The sequence below is a fragment of the Melozone crissalis genome, unplaced genomic scaffold (genome assembly GCF_028551555.1).
Source record: "Melozone crissalis strain CALT ecotype California unplaced genomic scaffold, PUWL_Pcris_2 ptg000002l_1, whole genome shotgun sequence".
Lineage (NCBI taxonomy): Eukaryota > Metazoa > Chordata > Aves > Passeriformes > Passerellidae > Melozone > Melozone crissalis.
Genome location: NW_026535780.1, coordinates 4,496,808 through 4,523,993, shown reverse-complemented (window position 1 = coordinate 4,523,993; position 27,186 = coordinate 4,496,808). Strand labels below are relative to the sequence as shown.

The 27,186-nt window shown below is 42.3% G+C and overlaps 1 protein-coding gene across 1 annotated transcript in view; it reads right to left on the bottom strand.

Annotated features, from left to right (window-relative positions):
• Positions 1-27,186, bottom strand: part of COL22A1 (collagen type XXII alpha 1 chain) — a 217,508-nt gene that overhangs the window by 164,298 nt on the left and 26,024 nt on the right. The window lies entirely within an intron of this gene.

The window sequence follows — 27,186 nt, the reverse complement described above, 5'->3', positions numbered from 1 at the left end:
CAACAACAACAATAGTAACAACAATAACAATAACAAATATATGTCATTATATGTATAACACTAGACTTATTAGAGGGCCACAGAGATGATGTGAGGCCTGAAGCTCCTCTCCTGTGAAAACAGGCTGGTAGAGCTTGGGTTGTTCAGCCTGGAGAAGAGAAAGTTCCAGGAAGACCATAAAGAACCTTCCACTAATTAAAAGGGGCTTTCAAAAAGTGTGGAAGGGACCTTTCACCTGGGCAGATAGTGATAGGGACAATCTTTCATTACCTCTTAAAGAACTGTAGCCTCACTATTGCCTGTATTTAACAAATGTCCTGTGCTCCTTTTGACTCCTCCCCTCCTGCCTGCATCTAAAGAATGAGCATAAATAGCTGGCAAGGGAAAGAGTTTATTGCAATGCTCACTTTCCAGTGACTTTCCAGCCACAAAATAATTCACAGAGACTCAGACTAGGTTGGTACTTCTCTATCCCAGTTATCAGCACAGCTCTGTATGTCCAGAGGAGCAGAGTGCTGGACTGACAGCACATCCATCAGTCCCAAGGAGCCACCAGATCTCCTTGCCACACCCAGGGCTGCATTGTTGGGAAGGCAAGACAAAGCTGCCCTCCTTCTGCTGGTGCCTTTCTGTGAAATCCCAGACACGGGTGAACATTTTAGTGTCAAAGAGCATTTATGCCCATTTTTTCTGCTCCTGCCAGGCAAAATTCTGAGCAAATACTTGTGATGCTCAGAGGATTTGCACTAATGAACACCCACTGAAAATGGCAGAGACAGTAAAAAAATCTGCACTGCAGCTAAGGCTCTGCTAATTGGTGAATCTTTATAGATTTACAGAAGAGAAAGTACAGCTGAATGACCTGAGCTTTCAGCCTCTCCTGCCTGTTACATCCTCTGCTTGCAGTTGCCTTTAAATATCTATTGTTTAAAACTTCTTTCTTGTCTGCAACCTTATATAATATTCTGTCAATCATTTGCTTTATCCAAAATTTTTATCAGCAAAGATTTTGCATTTATATCCATGGGGTTCATGGAAATTTTTAATAGCACCAGAAGTGCTAAATATTCTTTTACAGTTGCACCAGGAATGATGACTTTCCAGTGACACCTGCTACATGAGATCAGTCAGCTTTTAATCCATTGTAGAGTGCTACTTTTTAATGCAAATTCAATTCAATACATAGTAACCATGCCTAAGAAAAAATGTACTTTATTAAAGAACAAATGTATTTTATCAAGGTAGTTACCATATCAACCAAACTGTAACTCTGCAGAAGAAAATTCGTTTTGTTAGTAATGACCTCTTTCTCATAAAATTATAATTCTTGAATAGGGATACATAATAATTCCTTCCCTGTAACACTTTATTCACTGGCTTCAATATCAAACATTACTTTTTTGGGAGTGAGATCAGGAAAATTGCTCTATACCTATACATATGGATCATTTTTCAACTTCTAATAGCCTTACATTCTCAACATTTCAAAGGCCCGTAATTGGAGGGACTAGGAATCTCTGTGTGGGTAAATTTGCAGATGACACCAAGCTGAGTGGTGCTGTTGACACACCTGAAGGATGGGACCATCCAGAGGGACCTGGACAAAAGTGGCTCATGGAAATCTCATCAATTTTATTTGCAGGGACCCTTGAGGCAGGCAGGAATGATGAATCTGAATCTGACTCCAGGTTCTCAGAAGGCTAATTTATTACTTTATGATACTATAATATATTAAAGAATGCTAAACTAAACTATACTAAAGAATACAGAAAGGATACTTACTCAATGCTAAAAAGGTAATAATGAAAATTCCTGACTCTCTCCAGAGTCCCAACACATCTTGGCCCTGATTGGCCAAAGAGTCAAAGCAACTCACGCCAGAATCCAATGAAACAATCACCTGTGGGTAAACACTCTCCAAACACATTCCACATGAGCACAACAGAGGAGAAGCAAATGAGATAAGAATTGTTTTCCTTTTTCTCTGAGGCTTCTCAGCTTCCCAAGAGAAAAATCCTGGATGAAGGGGTTTTACCAGAGAATGTGAATGCCACAGTGCTGCACTTGGGCTGGGGTAACCCCTGGTATCCATCCAGGCTGGGGACGGGAGGGACTGAGAGCAGCCCTGCCCAGAGGGACCTGGGGGTGCAGGTGGGTGAGAGGCTGGGCAGGAGCTGCCCAAGGGCACCGACAGCCCAGGTACCCCCTGTGTCCCTGGTTTGTAAGGGCTTCTTGTTGAAGGAGGCATTTCTGAGAATAATTTAACTGCAGATCCCCCCTTTTCTATAAACAAATCACACTGAGATATGTTTGATGAGGAGGGACTTAAGCTTTCAAGCATAATTTTTTTAGAACCTTCCCTATGAAAAAAGAAATCCCAAAGCTCTCAAATATTTTAAAAGCAAGACACAATATGTCCTACAAATACATGTTCTGCAAAGAGATGTGTCAGAAGAATGTGTTGGCTCAGGAATATTCACTACCACTAAAATAACATTAAATAACCTACTGCAATTAAAATGTAACAATCGAGCTGCAAGTTTGGGAAAGTGATCTGATTGTCTGAGTTTCTTTGCCTCCAAGCCATTAAAGAAGAAATTCAAGGAAATTGGATAGAAAACAAAAGGGAAAATAAAAGATAATGAAAAAGAAGGGAAGGGAAGGGAAGGGAAGGGAAGGGAAGGGAAGGGAAGGGAAGGGAAGGGAAGGGAAGGGAAGGGAAGGGAAGGGAAGGGAAGGGAGTGACAAACACAAATCCCCATTGCCAGCTTTCCATCCTTGTGTCCATAGGACTCTGCTGAAACAGTTTCTTACATTTCATTTTAATTCTTTCAAGGATAAGCAAGCCCTCAGCTGCCAAGGGCTCCTCTGGGGACTGGTGTATAATGAATGCTGAACATGTGTAGCTGTCAAGTTCCACAAGAATAAAGTAGAGAGGTGAGAATGGAAACACAAGAAGGTTAAAGCAAACATTATTTATTATGATGTTTCTTTACTTTTTTTCTTTCCAGACTCACAATTTCAGGATTCCAGAATCTCAGCAGCACCCAGTGCATTGGCAGAGACTCAGACACTGAATCTCCATCATTATTCCATTCCCACAAGAGAAATTCTCTGGTTTCTCTCAAAAGGTGTGATACTCCCAAGCCAAATATTTGAATTGTCTCATCCCTGACATTGAAGTTTAGCCCCTTGTAATCCTGACCATGAATAAGGCAAATGCAGGGCAAATGCAGGCTTCCCTAAAAGTTGTCTCCCAAAACTTTACAGGCAGAAAAACTTTATAGGCAGCCTGGTAAGAAAGAGGAATTTGGGTTAAGGAGTGGGTGAGTTTCATATTCTTACGTGGATAGTATTGCAAATTTTCTCTGCATTGAAATAATTTTCCCATTGAAGATTGCTCTTGAAGGGGAAGGGGTCTGGTGAGAAAATTTTTTCCTAAAGTCAAGAATATTTCATGAAAGTAGTTTCTCAGAGGAGCTTTCCCAGAGCCCATTAGCTCTGTTCTTTAATTACTCAGGCAGTTCTCTGTGCAACAGCTCCTCCAGCACATTTAATTCCCTGCAGTCAGTTGATGATTCCTATATATAGTACTACCTCTATTTGTTCTTTTCTTTTCTTTTACAGAACATCACACATAGACCATTTTATAGCTTCCAAATTTAAGGTTTTTTTCCCCTCAGTCTTTTAAAAATGAAAGAATGTCTCCACTCTCTGCCCATATTACTGAATATTTTTTGGCAAATGTTTGTTGTCAGATATTCTCTCCCTGAAAATAACACAATCCATAAAGTGCCACCCACCATGGAAACAAATTTATAAAGAAAAATGTGGCATTTTTTTTCAGCTACAGAGGCAGGCAGCCCTGACAGTGCAATGATACTGCAATAGTGTCTGTACTAACATTACAATTTACAGCAAGGTGTAGGTACAACAGAGCATCACAGCAATTATATGATTACACCTTGCAGTTTAATGCCTTGTGCAACTCTCCTTTCCTTTCTGAAATCACACTGAATCTTCACACCATGGAGTCTGAAGTCCATCAATGCCAGCAAAATCACTTGTTTGAGGCTGTTGTTTGTGTCTTTTTTCCTTTAAATAATGCCTACAGTGATGCTGGATGAGGTTTCCATATTTGCTGTCACACAAAGTCTCTCTGTCACTACAGTGATAGAATCAGAGCATCCTGGAGTGCTTTGGGCTGGAAGGGACTTTAAATCCTCTGTTTCCAACTCCTCTGTCATGGGCAAGGACATTTCACTAGACCAAGTTTCACAGGGCCCCATCCAACCTGGCCTGGAACACTTCCAGGGATCCAGCAACCACAGCTTCTATAGCCAACATGTTCCAGTACCTCACCACCCTCACAGTGAAGAATTTCTTCATGATATCTAATATAAACCTGTCCTCTTCCAATTTAAAACCATTATCATTTTTCTATCACTACAAACCCTTGCCAAAAAAACCCTCTCCATCTCCCTTGTAGAGCTCATAAATGCTGATGGTGAAATGAAAAGGGAATAGCAAACTGTCACCACAGCACAGCTTTCAGGTGGAGAAAACACTGCCACAGCCCATCCTATTCCTCATAAAGCTGTCACATTTTTCCACTAAAATATTGTTCTGAAAATGCACCAATGCCCAGCTGAACTGCTCCCCAGGCTCCCCTGTCTGCTGAGAAAGTCCCAAGTGACTCCAGTGGGACTCTGGGGATCTGTGTCCACAGGGCTCCCTCCCCTTTTCCAGCACAGGAGCCAGAAAAAGTGAATTTCTGTGTGACCATTCATTCAGTGCTGGCACTGCTCAGCAGATGGTGTGTTCCACACAGAGAGGAAGCAAAATCACTGCAGGGTATTATACCCCAGACAGCTCCCATGCAACACTCATTTAAGGTCCCAGGCAAGAGGACACTCTTCTTTGAAAGGCTCTTTCTATATGGAGAAGCAGAGCTCCTTCAAAGAGCAATTCAGAGCAGAAACCCAATTTAGGTGCCCTGATGTAGCCCTGAAAAAGCCACTTTCTTCCCATTGTTTCTAGGGGAAATCTAGGAACACACAGTTCCCAAATTAGACATCTATCAAAGGCACCAGAGTTACATCCATCCAATTAAAACAAGCATGGTTGGGTGCATTCCCAGGCACTGAGGCCAAGGCATGTTCAAGCCCATACCTCTGCTTGCAAATAGTCTTAGCCTCCAAAACAAGAGGGCTGCTGACCAGAAACACTCCCTGGCATGTTGGAAATACCCATCTGGAGCCCAGACATGTTCCAGTGCAGTGTCAGCTTGCCTGGGATGAAACATGCCAAACCCCAGTGCAGAGGAGCGCATTCCACTGCCCAGGAATGCTTCTGGCCACATTTACAGTCACTAGTTCAGATACAGCCCATAAAATTCATCCTTTGCTAAGAGTTCTCTAATACAGATCAAAAGCAACAATGCTAAATTGATTTTATGGTCACAGGCACCAATCCTGAAATGCATTCAGTGCAAATGGGAAAGTGGGAAGGGGGCTGTGTCCACAGCAAAGCAATACTGTATCCTGTTTAAATAGGGACAGCAATGCAGGGAGTTCTGGCATTTGCAAAGCACTTGAAGTCCTTTTGAAGGTGAAAAAGTAAATTAAAAAAAAAAAAAAAGGTTAAATTCTTCTCCTACAGTTTTCTTCCTGTCCTGTCTTACTTACACTGGAGCTTCACATCAGAGAGATGTGAAAAATACTGTTTTCCCCACAATGTGGCAGGCTGCACTGTGCATTTATACCATCTTCTCAGCCTGGATCCAAGGATCTCTCTCTTTTCCTTGTGTTACTATCAACTGGCTTTTTTATTTTTCCTTTCTCTCTCTCTCCTGTGCTCTGGAACTTGATTCCAAAAGAGACAATGCTCCTAGCGGTGCTCCCACCCCAACAGCACACAAAAGTGACAATTACACACCTGCACCAGCACAGGGAATCCTTTACAGCCCATCAGCTCCGTCTCTAGGCTGATCCCATAACCCAACCATAAAGTCAGCTTCAGGTGCTGTTTAGAATTTTCTAGAGAAGTTCCTGAATCTTGGTGAGGACTCATCTTTCCAAAGGATACCTGCACCTCAGGATGCTCAGAGAACCTCTCCCTCTCTAATGCACCCACACAAATGCTAGAAACTCCTGGTATGACTGGCAGCACAAGTATATTGTCAAGAGGACTGATGCAATTAGCACCATTTAAGTGAGCAGCATACAGAATTAATTTGCACATGCTCCCACAGGGAATAAGTGGCACTCTGGGAGCTACGAAAATAGCATCAGGCCTTGGCACTTCCAAGCTAATTTGCTTGTGTCTGCCCCTAAACAAACACAGAGACTGTGTGCCAAGGAGCTTGTCAGCAAACAGCACAAGGTTTTGAGGAAAGCAATTAGCAGCTGCTCTCCATCCAGGCCAGGAGCTGATTGCTGCTCTGGGACAGGAGTCCACCTCTTTCTCTTCTTTTGGGAAAGAGGTGAAGCTTCACCATGCTAAGTATCCTTGATTGGAGTGAGCCACAGGGCTTCTCCTGAGTGGCCAACCATTGCCTTAGCAGCTGAATTGCCATGAGCATGTCTTCATGCTAATGACCCATCAAATATTTAACAGGATGGCAGTTAAATATTGGTGGAGTTGAAGTGGAGCACACCCTCCAGGAGCCAGCAGCCACAGCAGCAAGCCCTGCCCCAGGGGCTGCTCTGCTGGTACAGATGGAATGCGTCACTCCTGATGCAGCTCCTGGGCTCTTTGGCACAATTTTAGGTGTTTGCTGCCTGTACCTCAGGGGCTGGAGACAACAGGATGCTGCAAGGCTGAAAGGGTTTCCTGCTTGGCCGTGTGTCCCAGATGAAGAGCAAAGATCAGAGGTGCAGCTCACCTGGCTGTGGGGAGACAAAGCCACCCCACCTGCCAAAGTGAGGATCCCAAGAGTGCAGAAAGAAGGGATCAGCACAAAGGGACTCTCTAGGGGTGCAGATGGGAATGAGTCTGTGGATGGAACAGAGAGCACTCCAGGTAGATTGTCTCACCTGCCCACCATCTCACAGCCAAGCATAAAAAATTCCATCGTTCTCTCTGCCCTTCTCACTCATTAAGGTTTAGAAAATAAAAGTTTTTATATTCTTGGATTTTGCACCATTGGACATGGATCAATTCCAATATCCACCTGTCTAATGAACAATAAGATTTCTATGGTGTGTAAGAAGACCCAAGGTAAAACATCTGTGCTTTAAAGTCTTTTAAAAACTTATAAAGATCAGTACCACACATGCAAATGCTGGTTGTAGAAACAGGAGAAGCATTTCGCAAACTCAAGCAGATCTCTCTTATTTTTTTCTCCTGTGCTAAGTAATATGGAAGCAAAACTCTGCCAGCAGCAAATTTCACAACAAGGGAGCTGGTAGCAGCAGTAGCAAAAAATGCAAAATCTCTTACTGAGCAATGACTGATTTTAGGATGGACTCAAACGTTGTAAAATGCCATCAACATATGAGAGGTGGGGGTTTTTATTTGGTTTTTAAATAGCAATTCTCTGTTAGTGCTGTAATTGAAACGACTGGGATGATTAAAAATAAACTCGGTGTGAAGTTCCGGTAGGTTGGTTCTCACTGAATAGGAACAATACAGAATTTCTGCTATAAAACCCCATCAATCTCACTTGCACTGGGCATTCACCAAAGGCACATTCCCCAGATGAGCCCAATGGAGCAGTGCAGCTACAGATCTGCTCAAGCCATCAGTTCCTGCTGCTGGCTGGAGGGACAAGACAGTCTGTCCATTATCCTCCCATGTGCCACAACACAGAGACAAGAGCGTGGACTCTCCTCATCTGAGCACTGCCAGAAAGCTGAGATGCCAAGTCACAGTTTATAATTGATTTAAAAAAAAAAAAAAAAGCAAATCCTGGGCAGACCACAAATGTTATTTTATTTGTTAAATTTCTGTAAAAGCAATTACTTGTCCAGAATAATAACGAGAAATCCAGGTAAGGCATTATGTTCCCTCACAGGAGTTCCAAAAGTGAATTAATTAGAAGCAACTTGCTTCAAAGCTCATGGCTTTTCAGCTGATCAATAAATATACACTAGCTGTTCTCAAATAACTTCCAAGAGAGAAATATAGCTCAAGGATGAGTTTAAGAGGGCTTTGTCTGCCATTACTCTTCTGGTGTAATTATACAACTGCAAATTGAACAGTATCTTCTTCCATGTGGGTATTTCTGGGGGCTACTCTAACTGTGGCTTCGGGACTCTAACCAGCAGCAGTATAAATATATCATGAGAGGAAAGGAAAGAAATTTCTGTATAAATACAAGACATGACTCTGGCTAAGAGTTTGGTTTTGTTTTGTAAAGAATTGTAGCATCGCCTTTGCAAAATGGAGAGGGTTCAAGAAAAGTAAGTGACTTTAGTTTCCTCTTAGAAGAAACCAGGGTTAAAATCACCCTGGCTGAAGGATGCTGTTTAATGGATGCACCTCAGCAAACTCAGATTTTTGTCTGGTTGCTGTCCACATCCTGCTGAATTTGGCCTTTCCTGGGCAGGGCATGGAACTGGCCACACAGAGGCAGAAGGTGGTGGCAGGCATGCCAAGAGCAGCCAGAGAAAGCACTGGGGCACTTCTGAGGTGGTACAGCTCTTCAGAAGAGATCCTTCAAGAGGAAGACGTCCTCCTGATAATCTTCATGGGGTAAAATCTTGGGACATCTATGGAAACAGGCTGAGGATGACTCATAATGTAGGGAAAAAGGACTTGTCCAAGATCAGATGCCACCACAAGCTGCTGGCTCTCAGAGCTCCCTCTCTGCCTTCCAGGGTGCTACAGAGTCCATTAGGAAAAAGAAATTACCTAAAATGAATGAAGGATGGCAGGAGCAAGCCCAGTGTTCACTTCTTTACCTCCAAAGAGTTTAAACAGACCATTGATATCTGCGAAGGTCTTAACAGATATAGAGACCTCTAGGAGCCTATCTGGGTTTTTCAGCTTTCAGACACACTCAAAAATAGCCAGGTTGAAAGCACTGGGTTCACTTCTGACTTAAATTTTGAAAGATAACTTCAGTCCTATGTTAATTTTATCCAAACAGCTTGATTCACCTGCTAGTTCCAAACATTCCACCAGGCCCACACTTTCTAAGAAGGTTTGTATAAGATCTGGGTGCTTCCTTCCCATGGGCACTTCAGCAATCTATCCTCAGAAGCCTAAAAGCAGCCAAAAGAAAAGCAGCTTAACCAGAAGTGGTTTTGAGGGCATCTGACCCCTCCACACTCTGCTAAACAAAGGATGTGACAAGTGGAGCCTGGAAAATAAGGATTTGTGAGCAATAAATAAAAGCAGGCACAACCTGGTCTGTTACTCAAGCCAGGTGCACATAGTTCAAAGACTGATTTCCCCTTTCTTTCCCCTGACAGAGTTTTCCCTGCTCAAAAATGCCAACCACTCATTTTTAAGGAGGTCCAAGAAGATATTTTAGACAAGACAGTTGTGCAAGAAGGGAAAAGGGAAAGAACTAAACCAAGCACAAAAAAGAAAGGAGTCAAGAGGGAGAAAGCACATGGGTATCAATCAGCATCTACAGCCCTGCCACCTCTGAGTACTGAGATCTTCAATCCCCACTAAAAGAATATCTGTGCCAGGAAAAAAAACATTTATCAAGCCCTCTACATTAATACAGGGCTGCCACACTGTGCAATACACCTGTGCTGTCTTATTCACATACCTGGAATCAAATTGTGCTGTTGTTGTGCCAGTCTGCCAGCAGCACAGCCCAAGCCTCCACAGGCATGGCAGGATGAGTTAATGCTGTAAAACTTCCAGCTGCACAGCCACAAAAGGGACATCCCAGTGTGAGAGAATCTTTATTTCCAGAGGGCCTGCAAAGTCAGCCCAGTGGTACCTGTCCCCATTGTCCCTCTCCAGGGAGCTCACTCTCCAAAGGGGAACATGGTTTGCATTGATTTTTTAAAACATATTAAGTAATTGATATTTTGAACCAAAACCAGAAGTTCTCCACTTCAAAAAAAAAAAAAACCACCCAAGTTTAAAATAAAGCATTTTAATAGCTTCAAAGATTTTTTTCCCAACCCTTCTCCCATGATCAAAAACTCATCTAAATTGGTTTTGCCCAGAAGTTTTGATCGTGATGAATTAATGTTTTCCTTATGACAGGCATTTAATTAAGAGATCCCAAATCAGTTCTGAGAGGTTCCTTTTTTCTACAAAACACAGAGTCTGCTGGCCCATGCACCTAGGGGTATATGGTGTGGGAAGGAGATAATTTTACCTGCTGTCAGCTGGGAATGAGAGGTTTGGAATTGACATTTCAATCTGAAATAAAATGAAATTGCAGGCAGAAGTACAGTGTCTTAGCTCAAGAGTTTCTGATGAGTCCTGAAGGACAACATTCAGCATGGTGCTCATTCTGCATGCACCTCTCCAGCCTGAGAAGGAAAGGGGTGTTTCAGAAAAAATCTTGTGGCCTCAGAAAAGGAGATAAGGAGATTTACTGTATTGTATCAGATGCCTCAGCTGCAGTTCAGTGAGTTTTTTGTAGTAAAACTGATCCCCACAAAGTTTTTTTTCAAGGTCACTAAACATTTTAAAGCACGTCCAACAGGCTTGGGTTTTTTTAAAATTTTATAATTAACAAATCCCTAAATTTTTTCAAGGATCTCTGAAACCCGCCTTTCAAATTTAGGCCAAAGACCAATTCATTTCTTTTCCCTTGGAGTTTTTTTCCCTCTCTAAGTGATGCTTCTGCAGAGGATATGCTGGGAATTGCTGCATCAGGTGTGGCTGCACAGATGGGAAGCGGAATTTCACACTCAGTTCTGCATCCTCAGTCTGCATCACTTGGCATGGGGATCCACAAGGATTCTCTCCAGCACAGCCACTTTGGGGCTTTCACCTTTGTTCAGTGCTAAAGTGAAGATGCTCTCATTGCACCAAAGAGCCACACAGACACTGAGGACCAGCCAGACTCCACTTCTTTAATGTTTTTTAGCTCTGTCCTATAGAAGAACTGAATCACAGAATCATTAAGATTGTTAGAGAACTTCAAGATCATTGACTCCAACATTTTAACCACCATGTCCATTAAACCATATCACAGAGTCCACTCATTTTTTAAAAATTTTCAGGGATGGTGACTCCACCACTTCCCTGGGAAGTTTCTTCCAGTTCTTAAACAGTCTCTCAGTGAAGAATGTTTTCCTAATATTCAACCTATTTTCTTAGGTAATCCTCCCCCTTTCTGCAGTGGCAAAAAAGTAGTTTATAACCTGAATAGGTTGATGTCTCAAAAAGTGATTATTGGAGCTTTTTAACAGTTGTTTCCCAGACATTATAATGGAGTGTGTTGGGCACAAAGCAAAGTAAAAGCAGGGCCAGAGCTTGGCTGGGACATCCATGTGTCTCTGCACACAGAGAAAACAACCAGGAGGGCTCACAAACACCCAGTAAAGGACAGAGCAACCAGATTTGGTTTTTTATCAGGGAGAAATAGAGAAAATCAACCCTGCAGGGTCATTTCCAGGTGCCCATAAGATCCAGAGGCAATGGAGAAGGTGTGGGTGCATGCCACAGAGGAGTTAGATATCTGTGCTACTACTGAGCAATCAGAGCTGTTATTTCACCTGGATCACAGATTCTATCCCTCAAGGAAGATGGAAAAATGACATTTCAGCTTTACTTCCTGGGGAAGTTGCCTATTCAACAAGGTTTGACTTGCAGTTCTGTGTTATCCATGCAGAGGGAGAACTGGAAGAGGAGCTAATGTTATCATAGGAACTGGAATCCTAAGGAAGTTCCCAGCTCCCTTTTGCAGCTCCTCCCCTCTTAAAAAGAAACTTGAGCCTATAAGAGAATGTGGTGAAAGCTTGTGCAAGTTTATCTGACCTGGCTTGCTGAGGTACTTGTCACCCTAGTATTTTAAGATTTTCTAAGCCTTCTGATGTTGATATTCTTGTAGTGAACTTTTTCACACACTTTCTGTAAATAACTCATTGTTTTGCCTTCTTTTATGGAGGAGGAGAAAGTTGATAGACTGTTAAGTTGACCAGTGTCATTGGAGAGGTGGCACTGTCACCCTCCAATCCACTGTCACTTTTGGAAAACTATAAATGGTCGAGTCAGAAAATAAACTTCCCTTTTTCCTTCACCTTGAGAACAGCAGTGTGAGCTTGTGCTCTTTCATGTCCTATAGTGACAGGCACTGACTTTGGGAGTGGATATTTCAGGTGCTGACCTGAAGAAGAAATTGTTTCTAGGTGAGAACCATGGAATAAAGAGTTTGTGCTTGCAGAACTGTGTCAGGGCAGATGCTGGGCTGGGACTTTCTGTGTGAAGGAAGGAGCAGTGAAGTCTGCTGTAAGAAAATGGCTAGACACATTAAAGCTTTTCATTAGCACTTTCTGATAAGATTATAAATATTCTGTATAATTACCATTAGCTAGAGTGTCCAAAAGCCTGAAGTGGTGAGACTGCAAGTTCATTATAAAAATTATGCAGAACACACATGAAAGGGGAAAGCAGAAGATGGAAAAAACAGAGCTGAGGAAGTTAATCCATTTCTTAAAAGAACCTTTTAATAACTCTAAAACACGCTGCACAAGCCCCAGTGTGGACCAGTTGGCCCCTTGCCACCTTCTCCTGCGGGGCAGTGGAAATGGGATCCATCAGCTCAGCAAATCCCGCCGGTGAACAAAGCCCCACTGCCAAGATCTGCTGGCACCGCTGCCATTCCCACGCATCGACCTCATCCCTCCAGGGAGCAGGGCTGCCTTTGACACTTCCAGCCCCAGTGTCCCTGCCTGGCACCAGCACCCCAAGCTTTGTCCTTCTCCCCTCCCTGTTTGCCCCTCTTTGGGAGGCCTGGGCTGCTGGAGCCATCCAGGGGGTTCCCCTGCACACTGAGCCGACCTCATTGTGCTCTGCCCCAGTGAGCACAACTAACAACCACGGTTTGCCTGCTTTAATTGAGGCTCTGAATGACTGGGAGCAAGGGCCCACCCCTCCAACAAAGGCAGAGCTCCCCTCAGCACAGAGCACAGCTGCCACTCACGCTGCTCTGCGCTGGGATGCCACAAAAGCTGAGCTGTTCTGCATGGAAAGCAGCTACCACAAAACCCAGCCATGAGCAAATGGGGGCCAGCAGGAATTCCAGGAAAGTCCCCACAGCAGAGAGCATGTCCAGCCCTCTGTGCCCTACGCTTGCTGAGCACCAGAAGCTTGGTGAAATTATTTTGCCCTGCAACAGGTTTTCTAAGAGGCTGTGGAAGCCCAGAGGAATGACATACATGCCGGCGATGAAAATTACCATGGAGGGTGTTTTTCAGCTCAGAATACAAAACAGATTGGCTTTTCTGCAGGCACTGGTCACAAAAAATACTAATTAGTGCAAAGCATGGTGATAGGGCAACTCTCTTGCTTAGTTGCTCATTCATTACAGTGAAATTAATCTGGTTTTAGATCAATGTAAATGAGTGAGAAATGTAGCTGGGTGTTTTGTTTTGTGTACACCCATTTGCTGCTGTTGCTGATCACAAAGAAACAAAGCTAACAGCACAGCACAGAACACCTCAAAGTCAGGTCTATCCCTAATGACCAAGGCCTGCTATCAAACAAATGCGTCCTGTTAAACTTGTGAGCCTCCAAAACTCAGTCTGAGGATGTGAAGCCATTCAGGTGAACAGAGATTAACCTGGATAAATCACACAGAAATAAAAGCAGAAAACAAAGGCAGCTCCCTCAAGTTCCCTATGTGAAGAGGCCAAGGACAGCCTTGGCTTGGTAAGCAGAGAAAAACCTCCAGATACAAGAAACCTGGAGAGGAACTCTTTACAGGAGCAGGTAGTGACAGGCCAAGGAGAAAAAGCTTCAAACTGAAAAGAGTTGATTTAGATTAGATATGAGGATTAGGAAGAAAATATTTATTATAAAGGTGATGAGGCATTAGTACAGGCTGCCCAGAAAACCTGTGGCTGCCCCATCCCTAGAAGTGTTCAAGGCTGGGTGGGATGGGGCTTCGAGCAAGCTGATTGACTCAAAGGTGTCTCTAGCCCTTAAATGGGGTTAGAACTAGATGATCTTATAATTTCCCTTCCAACCCTAGCAATTCAGTGATTCTCTGACTCTGTTATCACATTGTTGGCTTTGGCTATGAGATCAGAACTTCTTTATTTCACTGAGATTGTCATCCCAGCAATATCTCAGATGGGATTTCACAGGTCACTGTACCAAATCCCTAATTCACTGAGGAGCAAAACCAATATGAAGAATGTGATTTGCCTAAGAGCTACTTACAAACCTGATATCTGTGCCACTACACAAAAACTGGCAACAGCATTTATGACTAGCTGAGGAACTCCCACCCAGCCCAAAATAGTGTAGTACGGACCAATGCTTCCCCATTCAAACATCCTGTCTGCTTCACAATGCTCAGCACTTCCATATCTCTATACAAACCAAACTCATTCTTTGGCCAGGAGGGCAGGAAGGCAGAGCCAAACTATTCTCCCTACTCCCATCCACCCAAAATTGGGATGCCACATTCCCAGTGCCCATTAGGGAAAGGCTCCTGGCCTGGACTCTGCTATTCCCTGAACCATGTCAGGTCATTGTTTAGAAAAAGCTCATTAGCACAGAGTGAACCCATCCCACCAAGTGTCCCATGGGCTGTGGTGGGACAGTGCCAGGGCCCAGGACTTTTGCTGGCAGTGGTGTGGCATCCAAGGGCCTGTGCTGACACAGGACATCCCTCTGGGTGGCATTTCTCCTGGCTGCACTGTGTGTGCACATGGAGCATTGGTTCCTCCATCACTGCTGCTCAGCACAAGCATCCATAGAGAGAGCTGTGGTGTTCAAAGGGGTTCCTTCCATCCCAGAGCTCATATGGAAATATCCAGAACCAGCAGATATTTGTCTGAGTTACTCAAGTGTTGATTACAGAGTTGCTGGAGCATGTCCAGAGAAGTGCAGTGAAGCTGGGGAAGGGTCTGGAGCACAAGTCTGATAAAAAACAGCTGAGGGAGCTCACAGTGTTCAGAGAGAAAAGGAGGCTCAGGGAGATATTTTCACTTTCTACAACTCCCTGAAAGGAGGTTGTAGCTAGGAGGGGGTGGGTCTCTTCTCCCAAGTAAGGAGCAAAGAGGACAAGAGGAAATGGGCTCAAGTTGCACCAGGGATTGGATATTCTGAACAATTTCTTCACTGAAGGGGTGATCAATCATTGAACAGGTTGCGGAGGGAAATGGTAGAATCATCATCCCTGAAAGGGCACAAAAATTGTGTACATGTGGCACTGAGGGACAAGGGTTGGTGGTGGCTGTGGCAGTGATAGGTTAAGAGTTGAACTCAATGATCCCAGGAGGTCTTTTCTCATTTTGATCATTTTGCGATTCCATGATAAGAGTGGAGCACAAAGGAGACAAGAATGTACCAATGGTCACTAGTGACACTGATAGTTTCAGCTTCACAGGGTGTCTTAAGCTGACTTAAGCTCATAGTGCTGGCTGTTGTGGCCAGAATGACTTCCCGACAGTGACTCCATCTTACAAAGGCCCACACAGGTGCATTTCTTTGGGCAGGACATACTTTTATACAGTGCTACAGAAAGAGGGAATTTTCACATGAGATAAGAAGTAAGACAAGGAAACCCTGAGCCCTTTTAGTAGTTAGACTTGATCCAGCTTGGATCTGTTTCTCCCCAGCCATTCACAAGCCATCACATCATTAGCTTCTCAAAGAACTGACTGTCTCCATAATGATCCAAGGGCAGCTTCTCCTGAATTGTTCCCTACTGCCTCTCTGGGAAGCAGATGGGCTGGGGAGAGTGACACAGACCTGGTGCTCCTGCTGGGAAACTTGTTCCCTGCAGTGATCACCACCACCAGTGTCTGACCCCTTTCCCTGGAAAGTGTTGGATATGTGGTGTTGTTTTCTGTGCCCATAACTGACTCGGGATCAGTTACAGGGAAGCAGCTTGGCAGCCTTCCAGGCCACCACACAAGAAAATCACTCTATTGCCTTATGGCCAGACAAAGTTTACAGTTTGTCTCTAATCACCTCCATTAGAGCACAGTTTGCCTTCTAATCAAAGGCCACGTTTTCCATCTTATTTTTCTTCCCATCTTCCACCCATGCCAGGACCAAGATGCTGCAAACATTCCTATATATGTAGACACTTAGAGATTAAAATATCCTTCCTCCAAGGTCTGAAAGCTCAGAGTCTAATAGAGAGATTCTGGTGAATTTTTTGCTGGGACAGAGCACAAGGAAAATATATTGGTGATCTCTCAACAAAGCTTGTTTTCCATCTGTCTGCCACACTCACAAATTTTACATCTACAGAAAACTATGACCAGCGTCAAGGCCTCTTGCACACAACATCAGACATTTCATATTCCACAGCAATATCTGCTCTTTTGGAAAATAATCTTTCCTTTCTCTGAAGAAAATGCTGTTAAAGCCAGCAGAGATGAACAAGACCTCATCTCTTAAAAAGGCATCAGCCTGCATTTTAAAGAAGCCAGAGCACACTATTCCAGCCCCATAGGTGATCTTTTTTCAGCCATTAACCTGCTCAGTTAGAAAAAAATGAATCTTACATGTCCCTTAAGAAGCAGTTTCTAGTTTCCACTTTTGTCTTGATGATGGGATTCAGACAATCAGTGCAACAAATTTTAACACTGATGATGTGCCCTCTATTTCCATGTTTCCATACTTTTCTAAGGCAAGATGAGTACTGATGGTCGTATCTCATATTTTTCCACAGGTGGTTTGGGAGTTTTGATCATTACCAATGTCAGAATTTAATATGACATTAATTTTCTTAGTCAGTGCAGGATTATGTACAAGTCCAAATAAAAGAGTAATTTAAAGATCAGATTCAGTGTCATGGTTCTCTTGACATCTTGCACAAATACTGAGCAAGCCCAAGCTTCCATCACTCATCTTCCCAGACAAAAATAAAGCTGCTCATGTACATCCAATTGATTATTTGCATTAACCTCTTTATATATGTAGATAGGACATCAACCTGTGGGAGTAAGTCCAGAGGAAGCCACCAAGTTGATTAGAGGGATGGAACATCTCTCCTATGCAGAAAGGTGGAGAGAATTTGGATTCTTCAGGAGGTAAAGAGAAAGCTTTAGAGTGACCTGACTGCAGCCTTTCAACACCTGAGAGATGGAGAAAGACTTTTTACAAGAACCTGGAGGGACAGAACAAGGGGGAATGGCTTCAAACTACAAGACAGTGGGTTTAGGTTAGATATTAGAATTTATTTTTTTTTTACTCTAAAGGTGATGAAGCACTGAGATGAGCTGACCAGAGAGGCTCTGGATACCCCATCCCTCTCAGCGTTCAAGGCTGGGCTGAATGGAGCTCCAAGAACCTGATCCAGTGAAAGGTATCATTGTCCATGGCAGGAAGTTGGAAATAGATGATCTTTAATGTCCCTTCCAACCCATTCCATATTTCTATAATAGACTTCTAAATGTAATTGCTTTTGAGTTAATGCTGCCATGGTGTACCTCACTAGAACCACACCTGAGCTGGTTCATTTTAACCCAGAGAGGATCCAACAACTGGAATTCATCACTTTATTTCCCATCTTCATTGAAAAGAGCTGCCATAGCAGAATGAGTGAATGCAGCAGGTAAGGTTAAATGCTGCTTGGCAGACTCACAGGGGAGCAAGCACAATGTTGTTTTCCTTGGTGAAAGTCAACATTAAACAATTCTTCATGCTAGCAGAGCTCTTCCTCACCTACAAACCCAGAAGTGTAGGGAGAATCAAACTTAGCATCCAGCCTGGAATTCCAGATGAAAATGAAATTAAAAGCTCAGCCCAAGAGCAGGAAAACACACATGCAATGTTTTCTCTATATTGCCTTTTTCATGGGTCCCACCAACCCTAGGAAAATCATCAACATGTCAAAAAAAACCAGCCCAAACCACCAAAAACCCAATAAAACTACAGAAATTACAATATAATTCTAGATTCATTGCAGATCTATGTCCTTACTCTCCACTTTCCCATTCAAAATTATATAATTAAACATGTACTGATTTAATGAAAACTCAGTCTGTGCTATTCTGAAATTAAGACACTCACCTCCCCCCATGGGAGCACAGATCCACCCAGCATGAATAGCATGTTTATCCACCCCTGTGGTTTCCATTCCCTAGATTTTATTTGTGTTAACTGAGAGAAAATCACTCCATTCACTTCCAGTTATATATGTGAATGTGTGTGTTCATACACATACATTAAAAAAAAAAAAAAGGTGGATGCTATAAAAAGAACTGAGTCCAGAAGAGAAGAAAGTAAAGGATGTCTGTACTCCAAAAGAGGCTTATTTAAAGGATGGATTGTGGGATGCTTGAGTCCATGGGAGTTGTGGAGTCTTCCATCAGTGACCATTTTTTACCAGAAATCCACAATAAGATGAGCAGCCAGCCCCTTCCCCTTAGTGATTGATCAAACCTGCTCAGTTTGAACCCACATCCAGCCACAGGAGAAAAGTCACAAACCCCTGGGACAAAGCAGATGAAGGGGACAGGGCCCTCGGTGCCTTCAATCCCCTGTGTTCTGGTGATAGCAGGTTACTTGGGAGCTTATTCCATAATGAGGGGTGGTGGGGGAAGGAGAAAACACAAACAAAACAACTTCTGTGACTATGAACTTACTGACATCAATTTACTTCCTCGCCTTGGCATTTCTCCCTCTCACTCCACCACAGAGTTACGGGTAGAAAACAGTTTTCCTGAAAAGCTGCTGTTCTCCTGTGCATTTTGTGGTGAAGGGGAGACAATTATTGAGCAGAAAAAAGGAAAGAACAGAAGATGAAAGGGTCAGCTTTGCACAATTACAGCCTCAAGTGCTCCTGCACCATTCCTGAGCTGCACCAGCACTGCCTCAGCCTGGAGGTGCCTGTCAGGGAGGAGTGAACATACATGAGCAGAAACAGCATCTCAGTCCATCCTGAGAGCTGGGCTGTGCTGAGAACAGGAAAAAGGTGTAGGAACATCCCCAACCCCACCCCTGTCCCCACTCCCCACAAAACCTCTGCATACAGCCAGCAGTGAGGAACCATCTGCTAAGAATTTCTGCAGTTGTTTCTCATACCTTCCCTGCTGGGAGGACAGGAGTTCTAGGACTAAGAGTTGGATCTCTGTGACCCAATGGGCATCTTCATTATGCTTGAGTGCATCAAACCTCTCATGGAGAATCTTCAGAGCACCCCACAAGGAAAGGATTTGCACCACATGTAAACCTGTTCAGCCAAGGTTTATTTCTGAGGTCTTTTAGTGCCCTGCTGTGTAAGCTTAAGAAAACCTTTGGATTCACTAGAAACAACTGAGGATGTATGCAAATATCTGTAAAAAGTAGTGACAAGTCAGTCTAATACTTACTCAGGTGTTTGGTTAATTAAACATTTATTATCTAGCACACTACTAGTTTGTGGAAAATAATTAGCAGTAATATATTACTGATCATAAATACAGAGGAGTGAAACTACTCAATGCTCCAAAATAGAAATCAATGCTCTAGTTATAAGACAAAATAAGGAACCTAAAAAAAAAAAAAAAAAGAAAAAAAAAAAAGAAAAAACAGCCTTCTCTAGGATCTGAACAAAGAAGAATTTTCTTGGCCCTGTGAGAGTGAGAGATATTTTTCAACATTTCAGTAGCACGTAACATTTTATGGTCAAGGCATGCGCCCACAGAAATCAAAGTAAAAAGCTGAGAGACTTTTCTGTATTACAGGCCACCTAGAACAAATAAAAATATCGACCTCCAAAGCCAAATTATTTATAATCAACTCAAAAATAGTTTGCAGAGGTGAATGTAGTGGGAGGGTGTAGCAACCCATCCACTAATTCCATTTATTTACAGTTCCTGTTCTCCTTTCTTCTGCTGTCAGCAAGCACACAGGACAGTATTTTTAACTAAATAATAGTATGCAAAAGGATTTACGATGAAAAAAACCATCCCACCCACTGGGATAAACTCCTAATTATAGATGATGAAAATCCTTGATTCTGAGCCAGTCATACATTAAAGAGATTCCTGTGTACCATCTTACACTGTGTGAAGCCACAGTGTCTTACAGCTTGTAAAGCTGTGAGCACGTAAATACTCAGCTGGTGATAAATAAATTATAAATATAATATTAGCCCAGGAAATTAATTCTTCAGGATATTATTAAGGTCACTACAAGAACAGTTTATCAGGCAGGTAAATTAGACAGGCATCTGCTTCTATGCTTGCTAATAGAAATCAGAACAGCCAGTGTAAATTATGTTGAATTTTGAAAGATTTGTGGCTCTGTAAATGTTACACTTGTCCTTAAACAACTTTGTCAAAAATCAACATGCATGATTCACTATTCCAGCACAGAGCTCTGATAGCTTGGAGGAACAGTTAGCAGATACATCCCTGAATAAACTAACACAGTAAATTTTCCAGTACATTTTATTTTGTGAGTATTATACACTCACAATTCAAACAAGACTCATATCCTAGCAAGAATAATGATGATTTCCTTCTATTTTAGTACTCTCTTGCCCTTTTCACTAGAGCCGTGAGCTCCAATAGAGCCACAGGTGTAGAAGTGGGATTATTTCCCTGGAGTGGGAGTGGTGATTGCAGGTTGTCAATAAGCTTGACTAGGGAAGGAACATTATGGCCAACATCTGCCCTCTTGCAAAACTCTTGGGGCTGGACACTGCCAAAATATATAGGGAAATATGGTGTCAGGAACTGACAAAAAAAGGGGACATCCAGTTTCCTTGTCTAGACCCCAAAGTGACCTTTCCAAAGTGCCTGATCAGTGTGCTGCACCAGAGAGCACTGAGACCTTCAGGAATCTGTGACTCAAAGGCTGCTCTGGATCATTTCAGCCCCTGAGGGATTGTTAGTCCTGAGCGCATCCCTTCTCTAACATGATCCTTATATGTGCCATGTTTCTATACAAGTCAAAATATTTGAGACAAGGCATTCTGTATTCCATCAGACAAGCCCTGCTCAACAATAATAAAAACATCTCTACATTTTCAATGCTGTGTTCAGTAGAAATGTAAAACATATCTCCATACCAGCCACTGTGAAAAAAATTAACTCCATCCCAGCCAAAACCAGCAGTCTACTGCAGAGGTGCCATTTACATGGACACTTCGGCAAAAGGCACTCAGAGTGAATTCAATGAAAGTTTGAATAAATCATAGAGTCATAGAATGGTTTGGTTTGGAAGGAACATAAATGATCATTCAGCTCCAAACCTCCCATGGGCAGGGACAGCTTCTGCTACACCAAAGTTCTGGTCCATTGGAACTTGTTCCAGTGCCTCACCACCCTCAAGGTATTTCTTCCTTCTATCTAATCTAGATTCAATCTCTTTCAGTTTAAAGCCATTTCTGTTTTTTCTATCAGATAATAATCTGATAAGAAAGATTGTTTAATTACCTTAACCCATACTCAGAACTCCACTGGCTCAAAGTCAGCTTTTCAATGCCATTCATAGCAGGATGACTTTATCACAGCAGTTCTTCCACTGGGTTTGTTCACCAGGTCCTCCAAGTGAATTTTTAGCTTGTCTCTATGGGAAGACAACCAGGATGCACCAGCGACATGGGTTTGATTTACATTCAAGCTGGTCTGAGCTGGCATCCTTCCCATTTTGGTTCCAGTAAAGCACAGTCTGGTTTGGGGTCTGACTTTGTTACAGTGAGAACTGGAAAGATCATTAAGCACGAGTGGATTCACGCTTCAATTAACAACAACAACAACAAAGCTATTAGCAACAAAGGTATCTTTCAATAATAGCAATTTAAAAAGCTGTCTCTGTTACTCTTAATTGTATTGCAGTCATTATTTGTTTTTCAAAGTATTATCTCCTTGCTATAAATGAGTCAACTGACTGCAGCAGGTAATATCACAGCACAGCTAACTTCAAGGACCAATTTATCACAAGATTTAGGCAGAAACCAAAGATGAGGGAGATCGAAGCATTCTTTTCACAAGAGTAGACCCTTAGGGATTAAATAAATTATGTTTGACCCTAAAGATATGGTAATACTTGGTAACAGCTCTGTAAACTGACACTGTCTCCTTCAACTGCACCAACCCTGCAGCACCAGGGAGCTGGGTGAGAATTGCAGCACATCCACCTCAGCTTGCAACACTGGCCTGAATATCCATCAGTAATATAAATTCCAGCAGTCTGAATTTACTGGCACAAGGAAACAAACATTATTGTATTCCCAGAACGTGACAGGAAAAGGTTCAACTCTTTTGCTGTTGGCTGTCAAAGCAAAGGATCCAATGAGAAAGTTATATAAGCTCTCTCAAAAGTGAGTGAAAAGAAAGAGGCGCTCAGAGGTTGAATCATGTCACCTGTCTCAAACAGTCATCCTCAAAGAGGATGAAACATTCTCTTGAGATGTCTGCTCCTTTCCACTGACTATCAAAAGAGCACAGACAATTTTCAGCCTACTGCAGTTAGATGATATGAATCCTACTAAAGATACCTGAATATAAAGATACAAAATGGTTTAATTCTATTTATGGCTTTCAGTTCTGATCCAACCTCAGTCTTCAGCTCAGGAACACCCTTTGATCTAAGCTATTAGAGTCATTTGCCACAAGGCTTTAACACCACTGAATAAAATTCTGCTGCACCATCCCACCTGTGGCATGTTAGCATTGCAGCCTCTAGCAGAGGTGTTGCATCTTCAGTGCCAAATCAGAGACACTTTTACAGTAGATGTAGAACTAAAATATAGATAATATGCTATCCATACTAATATATGCTTTCCATTTTTCTGTAAAACCCTGGAGGAACAAAGCACAGTGATTCCTATGGCAGTGTAGCTCAATGAAGTCTCACCCAGAGGTGGTGGATTGAGTTGATTGTGTGTAATCTGCAGTAAAAATGTCCTGTATTTCATCTTCTCTAGAGCTTTAACATCTTATAGCTTTATTTACCTCACTGTAAGAAAATGCTGATACTTCAGGCTGAAAGGACACAGGTTTCTTTTTCAGAGTTTATACATATAGAAACAAACATATGTCTTATGCACATACCCAAACATATATGCATTTATGTGCATTTTATATATAAATTCCTTTGTTTCCTAGAGTACAGATGAAGTTATAGCCAAACTGAATAATCCATAAGGAAATTAATGGAGTTTAGGAATCTGATGTCCCGTGACTCTGCTGTTCAATAGACAAGGACAGCAAGTGACAGAAATCACCTTATCCAACTGAGCTACCTCACTTGAAAGGTACCTTCCCTACTTCTGGCCAGGATTAGCAGCAGTACTCACAGTTCCCAAAGTATCCAGCATGCCAAAAAGCATTTTATGCAGAACTTAGAACTATTCTTCAGCATTTTAACGTACACGAATACAGCAGAGCTTGCAACAATTTCTTAATTGCATTTTAAAGAACTTAATTAGCACTTTATCAAAAAAGCAGTTCTCCAAGGTGTCAGAGCACTCCCACTGTTTTTGTTTTGCATCATAAACAAGCTAACTGATTTGAAAAGGAATTTGGTATCTGGGTATAACTTGTAGGGAACTTGATGGGATTGAATCACTAACCCTACAATTTACTAACAAAAATAGCCCACCAGTTAAACCACACTGCAGCTCTACCACTGAGCAAGAAATATTCTCAACTGACTGGCGCATTAGAATTCAATTCTGTTTGTTGGCTTGGTTTATTTAAAGAAAAAAGAAAAAAAAAATTGAAATTCAGTGGCATTTACAAACTTCCACAGGAGATACACCATTTCATATTGCCAAAGGATAAGAAATCATTCTATCACTTGAGTTTGAACTCGAGCAAAAACATGAATCTCTCTGTTGCAAGGTTTCAAGGTATCAAAGATCTGTTCAACCAATGTCCCATCCCTGGAAGTGTTCAAGGCCAGGTTGGATGGAGTCCTGAGCAGCCTGGTCTGGTGGGAAGTGTCCTTGTCCATGACAAGGGGATTGGAATGAGATGATCGCTTCCAAGGCCATTCTATGATTTTATGATCTACCTAGAGCTTCAAATTAAGCCATTAAAACTTAAATGCCCAGCTTTGCTTTGCTCACAGAAATAAATAACACAGGCTTCTAAAGAAAGCTCAGCTGAACACAGAACTGGAAGCAATGGTTTCATTCCAGATCTTAAAAATAGGTGGTCCTGCCCATTTTGTTCCAGGTGTTAATGTGACAGCTTATCTAGCTCTGAACATGGTTTTGTGTTATAATTTGTCTTATAGTTCTGTTCTGCCTGTGAAACTGTTTCCAAAATAATTTCAATTATCAGGTGATGCACTTGACTCAACACCTTGAAAAGTCACAAATTTTCTGGTTAATCTATTTGAAGAGAAAGCTCAGGTTTTGTGCCAAACCTTTTCCCAGGTGACACGGGCAGCCCATTTTCAGCAAACACTTCATCCTTCCATGAAATCCAGTTCCTGCCATGGTACCTCCAGACTCCCTCATTAGGCTGAATCACAGGATCTGCAGCTCCCATTGCAGTTACTGCTCATAACACTTTGAGGCTGGAATTTATGGAGCCAGGAGCAAAAGAAAAAAAAACCACCAGCCCTGAGAGCCCAAGCTCACCAATGCTATAATGGGTTTACAGAAATATTCATTTTATAAGAAGCTGGGGATTTCAGGAAACCCACTGGGTTTTAGAAGTATAAAATCTTTATTACATTGCATGCTCTGATACAGATTCAACCTTTTCTATAATTTTCCATAAATTCTACCAGGTTCATCAGGAGAATTGGGAATTAATCTCCATGGCACCACTCCAGACTTTTCCTATCCTAAAAAGAACTACATCCCCAAACTGAGGGAGAGCAGAGGAAATCTTTAATTTACAGGTGCACCTAAACACAGCAGGCAATGTTCTATTCCATTTACAGATTGTGCTGGGACTTACCATTAGATTTTGATGTGAATAGTCACATAAAGCATAAAAATTAACCCCAAAGCAGGCTTAGAACACTGAGACTTTAAGTAACTGGTGTCCTTTCAGTGTGAGGTCAGTTTAGAGGTTGTAAATGAAGGAGGAAGAAAAGCCTGACTGTACAAATCTGCTGAAATTTAAAGTATTTAAGACTTGTGAGGGCCACATGCCAAGGGTTTTCTCCTCATTGCTTTGTTTTTCTTGGCCAGAAAAACCTGTAACTAAACCTAAAGCCTCAGAGGTTTTTAAGTGCCTTGCCCTTGTCTCCTGCTGAGCATCTGGCATCTTCAGAGGTTGTTCTTTCTGCTGAGCATTCCTCAGCAGCTCCACCAGGAGGGACAGTGCTGCCCCAAGGATGAGCTGTCTCTTTTACCCCATCATTTGGGCTCCCCTGGAGCAGACAGAAAGCTCCTCCTGACTGCAGCTGGAGAAGTTTTGGGCTCCACAGCTGAATATTGAAAGTCCTGAGCATCCACAGCTCCTGCAAAATCAATGTGGGCTGCAGAAAGGGATGAAAAACAAGATACTTCCAGCATATAAGAATGTGTTCCAGCTTTTTGCCTGTTCCTATTTCTGTATTTCTCCTTCACTTCTACATTATTTAGAAATGGCTTCCATAGCACATTACTTTTTTACAGAGCTTTGAGACCCAAGTTTTTCCTGATTGTCTCAATATTTCTTTCTAAATCTGGAACTTACTTTAATCTGAGTCTTTGTCTTTACAATTATTTTTACTGTGCATCAAACAGTGTTCAGAGAGCTTTCTTGTCTGAAATGCAAGAAAACCTATTACAATTTAGGGGAGATGTTATCATCCAGACAGATTTTGTGATTTCAGACAAGATGTTGTTGGCAGTCCAGAGATTCACTCTTTTACATAAAGTGATTGCCTGTGGTTTATGATGCTACTATTTGTCTGTAACTGCTAAAGAAAGAAGATAGAGATAAGAAAGGCAAGTGAAAAAGGTTTAATTGATCTCATTTTATTATATTCCTATCTTCAGGGTCCCATATTAATATTCCAAGTGGTCTGTATGAAGCTGCAGGTATGGAACAGACTCCTTTTCTCACAAAATGCATCAAAGAAAAGAAGTAAAACCATTTTCTGTCCCAGACTTATTTCTAAAACTCTGAATTTTGGATGACTTTTGGATTCATATCTTTTGTCCCTCAGCAAAAAGAAGAAATCAGGCCACAGATGCTGAAATGCCCTCATCACCTGAAGGCAATGTCTAAGACATTGCTTTTTCCAACGTACAAGGGAATGAAAATAAATCAATAAATCACTCTCTGAAACTCTAACAGAGCTAACATCCATTCTGGAGGAGAAAAGCTACCCAAGTGCACAGAAATATCAAAGTGTTGCCTGGAGGCACTGACAGACAGGCTGTGTCTAAGTGGAGGTGGTGGCAGCTTGCTCATCCCTCCCACCAACAGCCCCCAGCAGGATGCTGCCAGCCAGACACAGCCTGAGTGAGCAGAGAGCTCTGCCATCCCTCCCTGAACCAGCAGCAGCTGAGGCAGCAGTAAAACAGCAACAATTGTGTGTGCTGGAAAGCCTGGCTGAGGAAAATGGGACAGGATTCCTGAAGAGATCCATCTGCAGTGGGATATTTTTGTTAGGCAAGATGTTTATTCAAGAGAAGCAAGAAGACTAGAAGTGGAGTTTGAATAGGAAAAACCCACCCAGAAATCCACTTTATGCACAGCATAAACCAGAGCACACCAGCTCAGGTCTGCGTTGGGAGCACATGAAGGATTTTTCTCAATTTTCTGAAGTCCTTAACTAAAGTTCATCAAGCTGATATGAGCTAGCACTGCACCAAAGGACACAATCCAGGTCTTCTGCTCCTATTAGCTGCTCTCATCTTGTGTCAGTTCTTCCCCTGGGACAGCGTGGTGAAATAAATCTGAGTAAAAACTAATCTGGGAAAGGAAACAAAAATATTCATTGGCTTCCTGCTATAGTTCATGGTGGGGCCACATAGATGCATGTGCTGACAGATGGGAGAAGGAAGTTAGAAAGAATAAGATTTTCCTTTTTAGAAGTGGGGCTGGTCATAAAACAGCATTGTTGTAAATCTCAGAATAAACCCATTAATTTCAGAGTACCAAGCAAAACAAGAATTTATTTAGAATCATGGAATTCTTTGGGCTGGAAAAAACCTTTAAGAACATTGAGTCCAACCATGAACCCAGC